This window comes from Gopherus evgoodei, chromosome 7, assembly GCF_007399415.2.
Source record: "Gopherus evgoodei ecotype Sinaloan lineage chromosome 7, rGopEvg1_v1.p, whole genome shotgun sequence".
Classification (NCBI taxonomy): Eukaryota; Metazoa; Chordata; order Testudines; family Testudinidae; genus Gopherus; species Gopherus evgoodei.
In genome coordinates, this window is record NC_044328.1 from 96,600,644 (window position 1) to 96,616,952 (window position 16,309).

Below are 16,309 nucleotides of genomic sequence, written 5' to 3' on the forward strand. Positions count from 1 at the left end.
AGATCATGCAGAACTTGAGCTTTACCATGTACTGGTTCAGGCCTCGCAGCTCCAGGATGGGCCTGAGCCCCCCTTTGGCCTTTGGGATAAGGAAATAGCAGGAGTAGTACCCCTTGTGTTTGAACTCCACTGGCACTACTTCCACCACTCCTAACCCAAGGAGCCACCTCACCTCCTGCTTGAGCAGGGCCTCCTGAGAGGGGTCCCCCAGGAGGGATGGGGGTGCAGGGTGATTGGGCGTGGTTGAGGTAAACTGGAGGGTGAGGACCTGGGAGATGGTGTTGAGGACCCATTGGTCTGAGGTCAGCCGTGACCACTCCAGGAGAAAAGCACACAACCAGTTGGTGACCGGGACTGCCTCTGCAGGCGTTTCTTATAGTCCTGCAACTTTCTATAAGGGGGCTCATATTTAGAGTGGGTGGCTTGGGTGGTAGCCTGCTGCAGCTTAAACTTATGTCTAGCCAGAGCCAGGACATAGAGGCCAAGTGTCTTAAGCATAGTGCGGGAATCTTTCAGGCCAAGCAGCTTCACGTCCGTCTGTTCCGCAAGCAGAGCCTTGTCATCAAACAGGCGGTCCTGCAAGGAGTTCCGTGCCTCACTGGACAGTTCAGACAGCAGGAGCCAAGGCGCCCTCCTCATGGACACCGCGGTGGCCATAGACAGTGCAGCCTTATCTGCTGCATCTGATGCTGCCTGCAGCGTCGTCCTGGCAGTCGCTGTACCCTCCTCCACCAGAGCTTTGAACTCCTTCCTGTCATGCTCCGGGAGGAAGTCCTCAGATTTGGGCAGAGAGCTCCACAAATTGAATTCATACCAACACAGGAGAGCCTGATGGTTCGCCACCCTTAACTGAAAACTCTAAGATGAATAAACCTCTCTCGCAAATGAGTCCAGCCTCCTCGAGTCTTTATTTTTCGGAGTAGGGGTTGGTTGGCCCTGCCGCTCCCTGTGGTTGACCAACTTGACCACCAGGGAGTTGGGGGCAGGGTGAGTGTACAAGTATTCATGCCCCTTGGAGGGCACAAAGTACTTCTGTTCAGCCCTCTTAGAGATGGGGGGCAAAGAAGCCACAAGGCATTTGAAATTTTTGCAGCTCCTTCGTGGAGTGGGAAAGCCACCCTGCCCGGCACTGAGGTGGGTAAGACATTGAAGAGGGAGCCCGAGGGCTCCTCCACCTCCTTGGCCTGAAGGCTGAGGCTTGATGCCACCCTTTTCAATAGTTCCTGGTGGGCTGTAAGGTCCTCCTGCAGGATGGAGGGAGGAGGGACCACAATTGCCTCATTGGGGTGGGCAAGGAGGCAGGCGCAGTACTTTGCATGTCTGCCGGTTCCGAAGGACTCACCACTTGGTTGCCTTCCGGGCACGGCACCGAAGATGCATGTCCCACCGACTCCTTTCTCAGAGGCTAGGACAGGGAGGCCGATGGCTGGTCCGAGGCTTTGACCACCAAGCGAGCCCCCATTGGGGGCTCCGTCGGTGGCCACAGGGCCATTGGTACCACTGTGCCGGGCATGGAACCTTGTGCCGCTCTACCTGCTGCAGCACTAGCAGAACAGGCTGTTCAGCCTGACTGGTCTGTTCCATCGATGGACAACTATGAAGGGAGGCCGGGCTGGCGTATGACCCACTGCTGTATCGCCAGTAGCAGCTGCTCTGCTATCAGCTCCGGCAGGTGGATCTACGACGACAAGGCAATGGCGATCAATGCCTGGAAGTGAGGGAGCAGTGCCATGGTTGGGTTCTGGAGTGAGACAATGAGTGGGAATGGTGTCAACATTCATGTCACAACCAGCTACGGTAGCCCCTTGGAGACAAAGACCTTCAGTGACGTCTATCTCAGTCTCAATGGAGCCTGCTCCTTGAGGCTGAGCAGTGCCTGGAGCTCCTGTCAGTCGGAACCCAGCCAGACAACCTGGTTGGGGGTCAACAGTGACCAGCATGGACTACGCACGGGATGGTCACTGAGCGGTGAACAGCGTAAGGAACATTCCCTCGACCGCAAATGGTACAGAGCCGGGGACGACTGCGGAGATCCCAGTGTTGGCTTGCCTCTGGACCATGGAGCCAGCGTTGGCGGTGCCCCTGGGACTGGCATGGACATAACGTCCTGGGCAGCTTGCAGGGCCTCTGGCCTGGAGGGCATCCAGGGAAGCCTGCTCCGAATGAGCCAGGCTACTCTGCTCAACCTGAGTTGGAGGCCTGGAAGCCAATGGAGACCAAGGACTGCCCGACATGGGTCTAGTCTCTCCCTCAGTCTTGCTCTGGTGTCGCGGCGGCGAAGTCCTCTTCTTTGCCTTCTTGGCGTGCCCTGCGGACGGGGAGTGGTGCCAACTGGCAGATGGCATTGAGGGATTGCTGCGCACCAACACCACGGTACCCAGTGCTGACTCAAAGTGGTGTGCCGGAGTTGGGGTCAACACCGACTCCATCAGGATAGCCCAGAGCCAAATGTCTCTTTCTCTCTTGGTCCGAGGCTTGAAAGACCTGCAAATCTTGCAGCAATTGCCCAGATGGGTTTCGCCTAGACAGTGTAAACAGTCCATGTGCGGATCACTCACTGGCATCAGTCGCCTGCAAGGGTCGCATGACTTAAAACCTGGGGCACGGGGCATGCCTTGGCCCAGGCGCACTAAACTAAACTAAGTTACACTAATTACTTTAACTACAGGTACTACTACTCTGAACGAACAAGAGTTCTGGAGGAAAGCTGCAGACAAGCTGGAGCAGAGCAGTTCCGAAGCACCTTCACTGGTGGCAAGAAGGAACTGGGGGGGGGGGGAAACGCACAGCACCCCTTATACTGCGACATGGAGGCGCCACTCCAGGGGTCACTAGGGGAACTCCCCTATGGGTACTGCTAGGGGAAAAACTTCTGGCACCAGTGTACATGGCAAGCACGCACACTTATTGTGGAATACACATGAGCAATCACTCAAAGAAGAACCTGCGTTTTGTCCCTCTTGATTTTCGCTAGGACTTTGCTGATGAGTGGAATTGGACAGAACTCATACATCAGGCTTCCTGCCTACGGCAGAAGGAAGGTGTCAGAGAGGGAGTCCTTGCCCAGACCCTGTCTGTAGCAAAACCTGTTGCACTTCCTGTTCTGCCAGGTGGCAAACAAATCCACTTGAGGATTTCCTCACCTCTGGAAGATCATTCTAGCTGCCTCAGGGTGGAGCACCCACTCATGGTGAGAGGAGAAGTCCTTGCTTAGGTGATCTGCTATCATGTTCTTGGCACCCGGAAGGTGTCACGCTTCTAGATGGATTCTGTGGTCAAAGCAGAAGTCCCAGAGAAGGAGCACCTCTTGGCAAAGGGCCGAGGATCACGCTCCACCTTGCCTGTTGATGTAGAACATCGAGGCTGTGTTGTCTGTGAGGACTTTGCCCAACAGGTGAGGTTGGAAGACCACACATGTTCTGCACACCACCTTGAGCTCTTTGACATCTATGTGTAGCGTCAATTCCTCTGGGGACCACATACCTTGAGTCTGGAGGGTGCCGAGGTACGCCCGCAGCCGAGGTTGGAGGCATCCAAAACCAACTCGACTGAGTGAGGAGTGCTGACAAAGGGAACTTCTTCCATGACTTTCCCGGGGTCGGTCCACCATCGCAGCAAGGTAAGTACCATCGCGGGGATGCTGATGACCTTCTCCAGGTGGTACCTGGACTGGGAGTGGATCGTCGCTAGCCATTGCTGCAGAGGTCTCAACTGGAGCCTGGCATGGCGCACCACATATGTACATGCTGCCATGTGACCTAGTATGAGTAGGCAAACCCTGGCCATGGTCAGGGGAACAGTCCAGTAGGTCACCCTCAGGTGTACGTTCAAAACAGGTGCGTGCCTGTCTGCTTACTGTGGGTTGAGCCCACCTGGGATGTAGATAGGGGTTGGTGGCCAGGGCACCTCTTGTAGACCCTGGATCTTTTGTGGAGAGGCTCCTGGCGAGGGTGGCTCCCCTGGCTCTGAGGCTGCTGTGGCTTAAACCGCTTGCGGGCAGGACCAGAAACGTACAGGCCCAGTGTTTTTATGGTCATGCGGGAATCTTTCAGGCCATGGAGCTTAATGTCCATCTGTTCTGTGAGCAGGGCATGCCGGCCAAAAGGGAGGTCTTGCATTGACTGATGAGCCTCCAAGGAAAGACCAGAGAGGAGCAGACATGAAGCCCTGCATAACAAGATGGCCGATGCCAGGCTACAGGTGGTGGCGTCCACAGTATCTGATGCCGCCGGGAGAGCTGCTCTGGCTGCAGTTGAGTCCTCTTCCAGGATCGCCCAGAAATCCTTCCCAGAAGCCTCAGGAAGGGTGCTCTCGAACTTAGTCATGGCCTGCCACATATTAAAATCATAGCAGCCTAGAAAGGCCTGATGGTTGGCCACCCACAACTGTAGATTAGAGAACGAATAAACTTTATGCTCAAACAAGTCTAGTCTTCTTGAATCTTTATTCTTAGGGGTAGCCCCCCATTAACCCTGTCTCTCCTTGTGGTTGACCACCTCCACCACTAGGGAATTGGGAGCAGGGTGGGTATAAAGGTACTCGGGCCGTTGGATGGCACAAAGTACTTGTGCTCTGCCCTCTTAGAGATAGGAGGCAAGGCGGGGGGGTTGCCAGAGGGCATTTGTAATTTTAGCAACCCCATCATGTAGGGGCAAAGCTACCCTGGCCGGGGCCAAAGGGCAGAGAACATTAAAGAGGGAGTCTGTGGGTTCCTTTAAGCCTGGAGGCCCAGTTGACGGCAACCCTCTTTAACAGCTCCTGATGCACCTTAGTATCATCCTGGGGCCCTGGTGGAGGGGGCCCCTGTGACAGGTTCAGTCACAAAGGCCCCCTTGGGACTGTCACCTGATGTGCTGAAACTACCTTTGAGCCCGTTTTCCTTGATGGCTTGGGACTCCAGAACCCTGCCTTGTTGAGTCAGACAATGCTAGTCTGCTGCAACACAGACCCAGGTCTGAACCACGCCACCAAAGCTGCAGACTTTAACTGAAAACCACTCAGCAGGTTACTTATCTCCAGCATCCAGACACCTAGCTCCCAACGGGATCCAAACCCCAAATAAATTCATTTTACTCTGTATAAAGCTTATGCAGGGTAAACTCATAAATTGTCCACCTTCTATAACACGAATAGAGAGATATGCACAGCTGTTTGCTCCCCCAGGTATTAATCACTTACTCTGCGTTTACTAATAAATAAAAGTGATTTTATTAAGTATAAAAGGTAGGATTTAAATGGTTTCAAGTAATAACAGACAGAACAAAGTAAGTTACCAAGCAAAATAAAAACACGCAAATCTAAGCCTAATACATTTAAGAAACTGAATACAGGTAAATCTCACCCTCAGAGACATTCCAATAAACTTCTTTCACAGACTAGACTCCTTCTTAGTCTGGGTCCAATCCTTTCCCCTACTACAGTTCTTGTTAGTTCCAGCTCAGGTGGTAACTAGGGGATTTCTCATGACTGCAGCCCCCTTTGTTCTGTTCCACTACCTTTTATAGCTTTGGCACAAGGCATGAATCTTTAGTCTCTCCAGGTCCTCATCCTTCCTTCTAAATGGAAAAGCACCCGGTTTAAGATGGATTCCAGAACTAAGTGACATGATCACATGTCCTGTGAGACTTCATTGCCCACAGGCTGGCACCCATGTACACAGGAAAGTTTACAAGTAAACAGAGCCATTTACAACCAATTGTCCTAGTTAAGGGGAGCCATCAAGATTCCAAGCCACCATTAATGGCCCACTCTTTGCATAGTTACAATAGGACTTCAGAGTTATACTTCATATGTATAGCTTCAGATAAATGAATGATACATTCATACAAATAGGATGAACACACTCAGTAGATTATAAGCTTTGTACTCATACCTTACAAGAGACCTTTTGCATAAAGCATATTCCAGTTACATAATATTTACACTCATAAGCATATTTCCATAAATATATGGAGTGCAACGTCACAGCCCCACTATGGCTTCATCTGGCAACGATGAGGAGGAAGCTGATAGCAAGGGGTCCTCTGCCACCACAGGTGGTCTGACAGCTTGCTCACCCACTTCATCCTGTGCCTGTGGGGTGCCTGCAGCCAAGGTCTCTTGGGCTGGAGTGGGGTGGGAGAGGGTGGTTGCTGGTCTCTCCAAAGTTCCAGATACCAAGCGGGCAGACTGAGAGGGCTGAGTGAACCCCCATGGGTACCTCTGTACCAGCCACAGAGTCTGAGGCAACGGGCCCAGCTGCAGTGCCGCCAGAACCTGTCCTGCCACTAGGGATCCTTGCTCCAAACCTGAGCCAGAGCCTGAACAGTTGCTCTCCTGTGACCAAGATTGGGCTGATCGATGGTTCTGTCCCAATCAGTAATGGTCGCCCCTCCCGGAGTTGGATCTGGCTGACCTCAGCTAGCATCTGAATCAGGGCCTCGGTGACTGGCGGTGTTCGGCACATCCACAACAGCCCCGGGCCAGCGATCTATGCCTCATGTTTAATGAGCAGTACGGGGAATTGGAGCAACTTGGCGTTCTGAAGATTTAGCCACATGTGGTGACGCCGCTGTGGGGGGGGGTGGAAATCGGTGACAGTCTGGGGAATGGTACCTTGGGTCCCTTGACCTGTCCCTGGAGCAGTACCAGCGCCATGGAAATTTCAGGTGCTGACTCTGAAACTCCTGCCGGTGAGTACCTGCATCCAGAGGTCTGCACCCGGTTACCAGTGAGCTACGCCTCAAGCCTCTCTGCCCTTGTCCTAGGTTCAGAGACCGATTGGGGCTATGGGGCTATGAGGATTTGGCCTATTATGGTCAGTAGTGTGGCGGCTGCGAGAGGGTGACCTTTGGCAGGACGTCGCTGCGGAAAGGTGGAGACTGTGGTGGTCCCGGGTTTACCTCGGGATTGGGACCCCGCAGGGGATGGAGTGAGTGGCACCAGGAAGGACATAATGTCTTGCACAGCTTGGAGGGCCTTTGGCATGGGTAGCCGGTGGGGAGCAGGCTGGGCTACATTGCTTGACCGGAACTGGGGCCCGGGATCCTGAAGGGAGTGAAGAGGCGCTTGAGACAGGGCCTTGATCCATCCCAGACTTGTCCTTTCCTTTGCGGGAAGCTTCCTCATCCTGTCTCCCTGGGCTTCTTAGCTGGAGCCACGGAAAGAGACCGGTGCCAAATAGTAGACAGTACCATCGGGGCGCTGCGCACCAAGAATCTGAATGCTGCTCCGGCATCGGGGTAAGGGCAAACTCCATCAGGACCACCTTCAAATTAATTTCACACTCCTTCTTCGTCCTGGGCTTGAAGTACTTACAGATTTTGCACTTATCACTAATGTGACCTTTGCCCAAGCACAGTAAACCACTATTATGTGGATCACTAATGAGCATGGGCCTTTTACAGTGATTACAGGGTTTAAAGCCTGGGGACTGCGGCATGCCCCATCCCAAGGTGAAGTTTCCTTTAGGGACCTACTAAGTCTCTAACGTAAATAGGTTGAACTAAACTAGAGGGAAACTACATACAGTAATATTTGCAGGAGGAAAATGAGTTCGAACAAACAAAAAGCAACAACTCTAGCTGAAGCAGCACCAGTTCCATGCACCGTCACTGGTGGCAAGAAGGAACTGAGGGTGAAGGGGACCAGTGGCACCCTATATGCTGTGGCATATGCACGCCACTCCAGGGGCACCAGAGCCAGTCCCCTATGGATACTACTGAGGGAAAAACTTCCAGCACTGGTGCATCTGGCGAGCATGCACACGTAGGCGGAATGGACATAGGCAATCACTCGAAGAAGAATCATGGTTGCATTGTGCTAGGTGCAATGACATTTATTTCAGCAGTAGAAATAGTTCCAGACTATTGTTTTGTGGAGAATATCATGCTGGCTGCATGCCATTTGCCAAGGCAACTCATACATATTCTAAATCTCAAAAGGAAACTGAAATGCACCGTCCAGATTTTTTTGCCCAGGGTGGGGTGGGGTATCCAGGTGATTGCTTCCACTCCAAGTAAAGCCAAGACCCAGGCTTTCTGCTGAGTGGTCTAAAGGTCTAGGTATTTAGAACTGTTCAGGCTAGGAAGTGAATAGCATGGGAGGCTGCTGGTTTGAATGTTCAGGCTACAAAGGGATAGCATCTCTAATTCTCAGTGCAGCTAATGGAAAAGAACCCTAGTTAATTTTAGCTCAGAACGTATCATTACAACTCTGTATAAGTTTAGTTCAGTATTCTTGTATACTGAAGCAAATGATTCAGGGTGTGTTCTTACAGGTCTTTTTCACGATGATGATGATATTCTTTCAAGCCTGGCTCACCTTTCCTTTTCTATATGTGAATTTAACCCATTATTTTTGTTAGATTATGTGAATAATTTTGTATCAGATTTCCTCTACCTTGAGGAGATTACATAAAGAAACCCAGTGCATGCAGGAGACAGAGACTAGGGTGTAGTCTTGTAGCATGCTACTTAGGATTGAGAGGGCTTCGGAGACATGACCTTTACCCCTGGAAAATGTCAACACCTACAACAGGTTTTTCTAGCCTCAAGATTATGACTGTGCAGGTTGCCCTGACAGCATATGGGAATTTTCAGAAATACACACAACAGCTACCCCACTGCAAGACTAGTTTTCCTTTACAGAATTCTCATCTAGTTAGAAACATATTTCTACGTGCTCAATAACTGAATGACAGCAATGTCAGATGCTGGTTAACAGCTGGATTTCAATCTCCCATGAAAAGGTATTAATCTCCATAGATGCCTTATGTCAGTATCCCACAGCGCTCTCCAGGAATTTCTGGTGGTGCATAGGGCAATGTGTTGATGGTCTACTGGTGGATGGCTGGTCACACAGTGCTGGTTTCCTTCATGCATTGACCCTACCTACCTGAGAACACCTGTCGCTCTGTATACTTGACCTACCACAATAGCTGTGTTCCACTGGAGTAATAGAACAGTCGGTCCTCAAGGGCAGGCTCAGGAATGAAGGAGACAGAACTTTGACCACAGGTGGGCCTAGATTCTGGAACTCATACCTGAAAGACAAAAAGGGAACAGGGACCTCACTACCACCAGAACGAAAGTTAAAAATCCATCAGTTTGATTTAGCTTTCCCTCACTAATTCCTTCGCACAGACACCCAACCCACACAACTCACTCTCACACAGACAAGCAAAGCAGGCAGGCAATTTACAAACTAATCAAGTTATTTCTCTTAGGAAGACAGAGAGATTGTTCTATCCACTTTTAAATACTTTTAAATTTTAAATCCACTTTTTAATTTTATAGGATGGGACCCAGAGAGTATCTAACCAGTGGTGCCCTCCTTCCTCCATACTGCACAGTTGGCTCAGCAGAGGAATTTAGGCTGAAGGTGGAGCTGGGGGCAGAACGGGGATGGAGGAGGGAGCTGGGGGCAGAGAGGAAATGAGAGCAGAGCTGAGCTGGGGGTGGAGCGAGATGTGGCTGGGGATAGAAGGGGGGGCTAGCTGGGGACAGAGCAGGGGGTTGGGGTGGAGCTAGGGGCAGAGCTGGTCTAGGGCAGAGTGTGCTGCTCCTTCCCCGCTCCCTGTGGGGCTGTCCTAGGCCCCACTTGTGCACCCCCTGTAATGTTGCTAGGTGCCCCCCCTAGGGGGTGCACCCCACAGTTTGCAGATCACTGATCTCAATGGGTGGTTTCCAGCTGCTAAATTTCACTGAAAGCAAAAAAATACACTAAATGCTCAGATGGAAAAATGATAATAGGACAGTAATTACTGTAGGCCCCACAAGGATGTACATGCTCATGATTTGGAGGGAAGGGAACCTGCCCAATGGAGGCCCCCATAATTTACCGAGGGGTCATCACAGAGTTAAGCTCATGCGGAGGAAGGTATAACCACGCTGAGTTCCTTCTTTCCTATCGTTTAGGCCTGGCCTTTTTACACTCGTTTCCAGGCTGCATTACTATTAACTGACTGAAGTAATTGTCATCAAGTTGGAAACAGTCAGTCATACCATAAGCAATCACTTGCAGTCATGAGAATCACGTTCATAAAAGCATAGTTCCTACGCTTCACCTATATCATACGCACTCCTTTCCCAGGCACTGTGAAGAGTTTACAAACCGCAGTTACCATAAACAGTCTTAGTGTCATTTCACAACAACTGCATCATGCCACTCATATAAATATTCAACGTCTGAGTTTTACTCTTATTAAAATAGGCCCCTGTGCTAGGGAATGCTCCTAAGAACAGCTACAGTTGTGGTGCAATGAAGGGTTTGTTTGAGTGATCCTTTTTCTGCAAGAGTTTCTTCTCCACAGAGATTCTCTCTGTCAGCATTAACACCAATAACACTGGTCTACAATTTTTGAGAAGTCGTCTGTCTTCAGAGATAAATGTGATATTATTATGTATTCTGATGTGCTGAATTCAAATATGACAATTAAAACAACTGATGGCTACTGTTTCTAAGATATTTAAGTTTTTACATTTTATGTCTATGTATATTGTGTAGATAATAGAGTTTTAAAACACAAATTGTAAACCTAGGTCTTTTCATGTGTTTATGGTTGCTTACATGATAATATTCACCTGTCCCTGTTTATGTAACACTTTAAAAATCAGCAAAAGGGTTATAGAAATAAAATTTATTATGAAACAAAAGGCAAAAAAACTGTAATGTACATAGTTTAGTCCTATTCAGTGTCTACTCGGCGCTTCTTGGCTTGTCTCTTGTATTCGTTAAATGGAGCATCTCTTTCACTGTCCAGCAATAGTCTGCAAGCATTGATGGGCTCCATTTGCCCTGAAGCCTGCCAGGAGATTCCACTGCTGTAGTCTGGAGCCAACAGCTCTGCCTTACTCTTGGGTAGTTCCAAATCCCTGACAAGGTCATTCAGTTCACCTGTGTTATGAGTGTGGGTTCAGAGGAGGAGGATGGGAGAAAATGTGGGTCCTGTGACATTGATGGTTCAGGACCAGAAGTTTCATCCTTTCCTCTTCCTCGTCTGACTCAAGTGAGAATGATTCTGGTGCATCAGGAAACCGGCAGTCCTTCTCCGTGGAGTACTGGGCGTATAGCTGATGGAATGTTTAGATAATGCACAGTCCACTTTTTCTCTTTGACACACCTTTCCAACTGGAGGCACCATGCAGAAGTAACAATTGCTGGATTGATCTGTTGGCTCTCTCCAAATCATTGGCACTGCAAAGGCATAGATTCCTTTTCCTGTTCAACTACTGGTGAAGATTTGTTGCACAAGTGTTGCAGCGTATGTTAGGGGCCCACCTCTGTCCTGATCTCCAGTTTTTGCAGCCAAAATAAAGGCGATAGGCTTTCTTACCATAGTGGTTATACTGCGCTTTTGTGATGCAAAAGTCACTTCACCACAAACCTAGCACAAGTTATCTGCACTGTTCACACAAGTACGAGGCATCTCTGCTCACTTTGGCTAAACAGAAATGTGTCCCTTTGCAAAATCAAACACTGACAAATAAGAGAGCACGACACTATGATTTCTAGAGCTGATATAGGGCAATTTGTTCAGCAGAGTGATGTAAGCTTCGTTATGATTGCATCATCCATGACTTCTAGGAATAACATGATGCAATTCATATCATGTATGACGCAATACCAGCTTCAGATTGCATCATTCATTGTTTTGCCTAAAAAGCAAGTACTGTCCAAACCCAGTCATAGATTTATTCATAGATCCAGTCAAAGATGTATTTTAGTCATTTCTAGTTTAAATTGAGATCTCTTCCCTTTATAACTCACTTCTCCTCTGCCATTCCCAAGTCAAGGGTCGTATATACTGACCCAATAGCATATCTTGAAAACTAGAGCCAATCAACAATTTTAAGCATCATTTTCATTCTCACTGACCCAGAATTAGTAAAGTTGGACTACATTTATTTCAGAAGCATTTTGGCTGTAGAGCAGTGTAACACCTCCTTGTAAAACAATCCAGTTGTGCTAGGCAGCCCTCTTCAGGCTCTGCAAGCAAATGTAACATCTAAACATTTTTCAACATTCACTTTACTGTGAAAATTAAAAACGCAAGGCTCAACATTCCAGCATATCCCTTCTCTTTCCTCCTTCTTTGACCTCATGCATCTCCTCTTTTGGTAAGTGCCTATCAAACTGTGGTTCTCTCTTCTACAGCAACAGCCAGCCCAGACAAAAGACACAATATCTGAGTCCAGATTAGTAGATACAATAACCCCCTTGGGAAAACATAATGACCTCCCCTACAACCGTGAGTGAGCTCTCACGCAGCGAGGAAAGCTGCAGCATTCCCTCAAACAAGAGCCAGTGAAATACAGTTAGGGTTGCCACCTACATAGAGGTGGAAACAGCACAACCAAGGGACCCTCCCTCAGAATTAATCTGCTAGATGAAAGAGAGAGAAATCCATTCTCCTCCATCATCTCCTTTCCCGCAAAGATCTCACATGATCTGCTACACAGTACATGGCAATACCATTCCCTAGCCACATCTACAGTCATTCATGAGCCTGATGAACAATGACCTAAATACAGGAGACCATAAATGTAGTTGAAAAACAGAACAAGCCCACTACTGCAGAACAAACATCCAGGAGAATGATGCAAGCAGAAACCATCAATTATCTGCACAAGGAAAGGAGAAAGACACTTCTCCTCAATAACCCTCTGTTGCTGCTGTTGTCTATCCTGGAACCACAAGGATAGAATCCGCCTATTCCACCCATCATGAGCTCGGTAGCTGCTGAACTGCAGAAGTGATAGAGAAGGAAACCTCTCCTGAGATGTACCGGAGCAAGAACTAGTGAGTACGGAAGCTGCTGGACTCAACCCCCATTTCTGGAAAGCAAACCATTATCCAAAAGGTTATTTTCCAGAATCTTATGTTTCCAGTGAGACTCTGCCCTGCTTCCAGACTGTGCTGCCCTCAGCAGAACACAGGAGGATTTCCTCTGGCATGTGCTTTGTCTGATGGCTACCTCAACATGCAAGTCTCTCCCCTGGTTTGGCCATTAAGGCTCTCTCTGCACCGCAGAGACAGCCATCGCAGAGAACTGTTCAGGAAAATGCTATTTAAAAAATGATTCCCATGAAAAGGCTTGTGCAATAACCATGGGCAGAGTGAAATTTGTGTAAAGCCGTTTATATAAACAGCATTTTAAACCATTAGCAAACTGCATTTCCTAACGCAGCAGTCCCCGGGCTTCAATTTTGCTAAAAGCACACTGCAATAAGAGCTTCCTGTCTGTTCCCTTCAGGAACATTAGCAGGGAGATCACAGTTGAAGAATTGAAACTATTTTTCTATGCTTTGCTATGGTATTTTTCACCTATCTTTGTACAGCTCAACCACTTGGGACAGCTCACATGGAATAGACGGGATATGTCGATTTTCTAGGAAGTTAATCTACAGCCATTGCCTTCTGCTGGAACCGTTCTTCACAGATGAGGATCCAGATTTACCAGTATATCCATACATCTGTTTGTTAGGTGATAGCACTCTACCCTTATTCAGATTACAATCTTCTCTGCCACCCAGAAATATAAGGCACCATGGGGACAACTTCTTCAGGAAAGCACTTCCCGTATCTCTGAAATGGTTGTGTTGCCTCACCAGAACTTGTAGGGCTTTTCAGAAAGCTGGGAGAGCAAGATGGTTTTGTTAACTAATCCGTCTTTGCAGAGAAACAAATCCAAGTGGAGGGTGCAGAGAAGAAGGGAAACATCATGAACATGAGCTGGCAGCCTTAGTAATATTCTTGCCTTATGCAAAGAGGCCAAATAGTGAATGGCCACAGAAATGAAACTACCCTCCCAGCCATGGAAATGCTTATCAGGATCAGGACTGAGCTGCATTGGAGAGGCAGCGGTGGGGATGTTTTTGCTGCCACTGTCCATGCTACACCTGGTCTTTGGATAAACAGATGACTTCTGTTTCCAGTGCTGTTGCTCTGGTGCCTTTCATGACCATCACATTCCCATATACACTATTCTCTGAGAATATAATGCAACAGGGCAAGGGGAAGAATCACAAAATGTGGATTTTCGGTGCTCACGAAAGGTGCCAAGTGGCAACACTAGACTCAGAGGTAAACGGAGAAAGTAAATGGAGACGCTCCATTCCCATTAAACTATTAATTTTTCCAGTGGCGCTAGCTGGTAACAACCATGCTGTCCTAGCTCTACTAGAGCATCCACTAAAAGCCAAGGGCAGAACCACAAAGGCTGTCTAATGGCATTCTGGAAGTGAAACTAGAAGGAAATCTGTTTCCTTTCTGTCTGCATTCGCTTGTGAAACAACCCAACCAAGTAAGGGAGCAATGCAACTCCAGAAACCAATCTTTCCAGGACCTCCTTGGGCCTCAGAGAATTACTTCATCCCGGGTTAGCAGTTCACCCCATTTATCTAATGCAATAACCAATATGGCCAATTCCAAGTGTTTAAAAAACAAGTCAGGGCTACCAAAAATGAGATTGGTGAAAGTGCTACATTTTGAGCCTTGGGGTCCTTTTTTTTCTCCACTGGTTTTGGATCTTTTCAGGTTCATATTTTTAAGCGCTTCTCTGCAGCCATGAGGGCTAGCAACTGGGCTTTCGTTATAAAAAAGGAACATTTTTGCATAACAACTTGACTGCAGGAACTGGGGCTTTAAACTCCAAAATATCACAAGAATCCTGATGGAAATGAAGTAACGGCCTTTTCAAAGGTCTTATCAGTAACTGTCTTCAGGCCTGAAGTCACAAATCTATCTAGCTTGGTAAAGACCAAAATGCTAGACTTAATCCAATGGTTAGATTACAAGAAACAAATCAGAACTTCCAAACACGTCAGATGGGTTATTCTGCAGGTGAATTCAACTGGGACCAGGATCCTTTACATTCCTTGTAGCTTGCAGCTTAACAATGGGAGAGGAGACACAAAGGGTGGGAGTGGGCCTCTGCCATTAGTGTAATTAGTATTTATTTAACCCCCTCCTGTTTTTATTAGGGGTTCTTGTGAAGCAATGAGAGGCTCATTCACCACAAAGCAAAGGAAGCCAGAAGTTCACCTTGAAGCGGTTTCAAAGTGTTGGAAGTTCCACTATTATAACGGGTTTCTTTTCCTCTTTGTTAAGTGCACACAACTTACATACAGGGTTGTTAAATGAATACTGGTTTGTACACCAAGGCAAAACAACACACAGCCAAAAACCAAACACTCTGCCCCCCCAACCGCCACACACACTTAAACCAACATTTACAGGAACAGGATATAGGGATATACCTGTTAAAAGAAAAAGCTATAACTGCTGGGGGGACATCCTGGCTCCACGGAAATCAATGGCAAATTTCCCACTGATTGACGCCAGTGGAGTCAGGATTTCACCCTGATGTACAAGCTAAACCTGCAAAGGATGCTGATCTATTGGAAAACTAGGTTTGTGGGCCCCCCCCCACAACTGCACCATGCTTAGTCAAGTGGTCTAAACAGGGAAGTGGGAACCAGGAGCTCCTGTCTAGCTCTATTTCAGACACCAAGGGGAGGCAACTTATTCAAGGTCACACAGCAAGTCATTTGCAGCGTGAGGCACTGAACGCACGCCTCCTGAGTCCCCTTCCAGGGTCCTATCCACTGGATCAGGCTGCCTCTCCTGACGCTCTTAATTTAGAATAAGGTGTTTGTCCACTTTCCTAACTCAAGAAAAGTCATCCCTAGCAACAGAGATGGTCAGTAGGAGCAGGATCACCTCCTATGCACAAACCCATCGAAGGTGGCACCTCTTTACAAATATATTTAGATAGTCACAGCTGCTCCCCTTCCATTTTAGAGGCGATCTGGAGTAAGAGGCATAAGAACATATGAATGGCCATACTGAGTCAGACCAAAGGTCCATCTAGCCCAATATCCTGTTTTCCGACAGTGACCAATGCCAGGTGCCCCAGAGGGAAGGAACAGAACAGGTAATCACCAAGTGATCCATCCCCTCTCACCCATTCCTAGCTTCTGGCAAACAGAGGTTAGGGATACCATCCCTAATAGCCACTGATAGACCTATCCTCCATGAATTTAACTAGTTCTTTTTTGAACTCTGTTATAGTCTTGGCAGGACTGGCGCTTCATTTAGGCAGCCTAGGCAATCGCCTAGGGCGCCAGAATAAATGGTGGGTGCCATTTTGCCGGAGGGGGTTGCAGGCGGCTCCGGTGGGGCTGCCGCAGTGGTACCTGTGGAGGGTCCGGTGCTCCGCAGCTCCGGTGGAGCTGCCGCAGTCGTGCCTGTGGACGGTCGGGTGCTCGCACGGCTCCAGTGGAGCTGCCGCAGGCAAGACTGCAGCAGCTCCACCGGAGCCACGGAG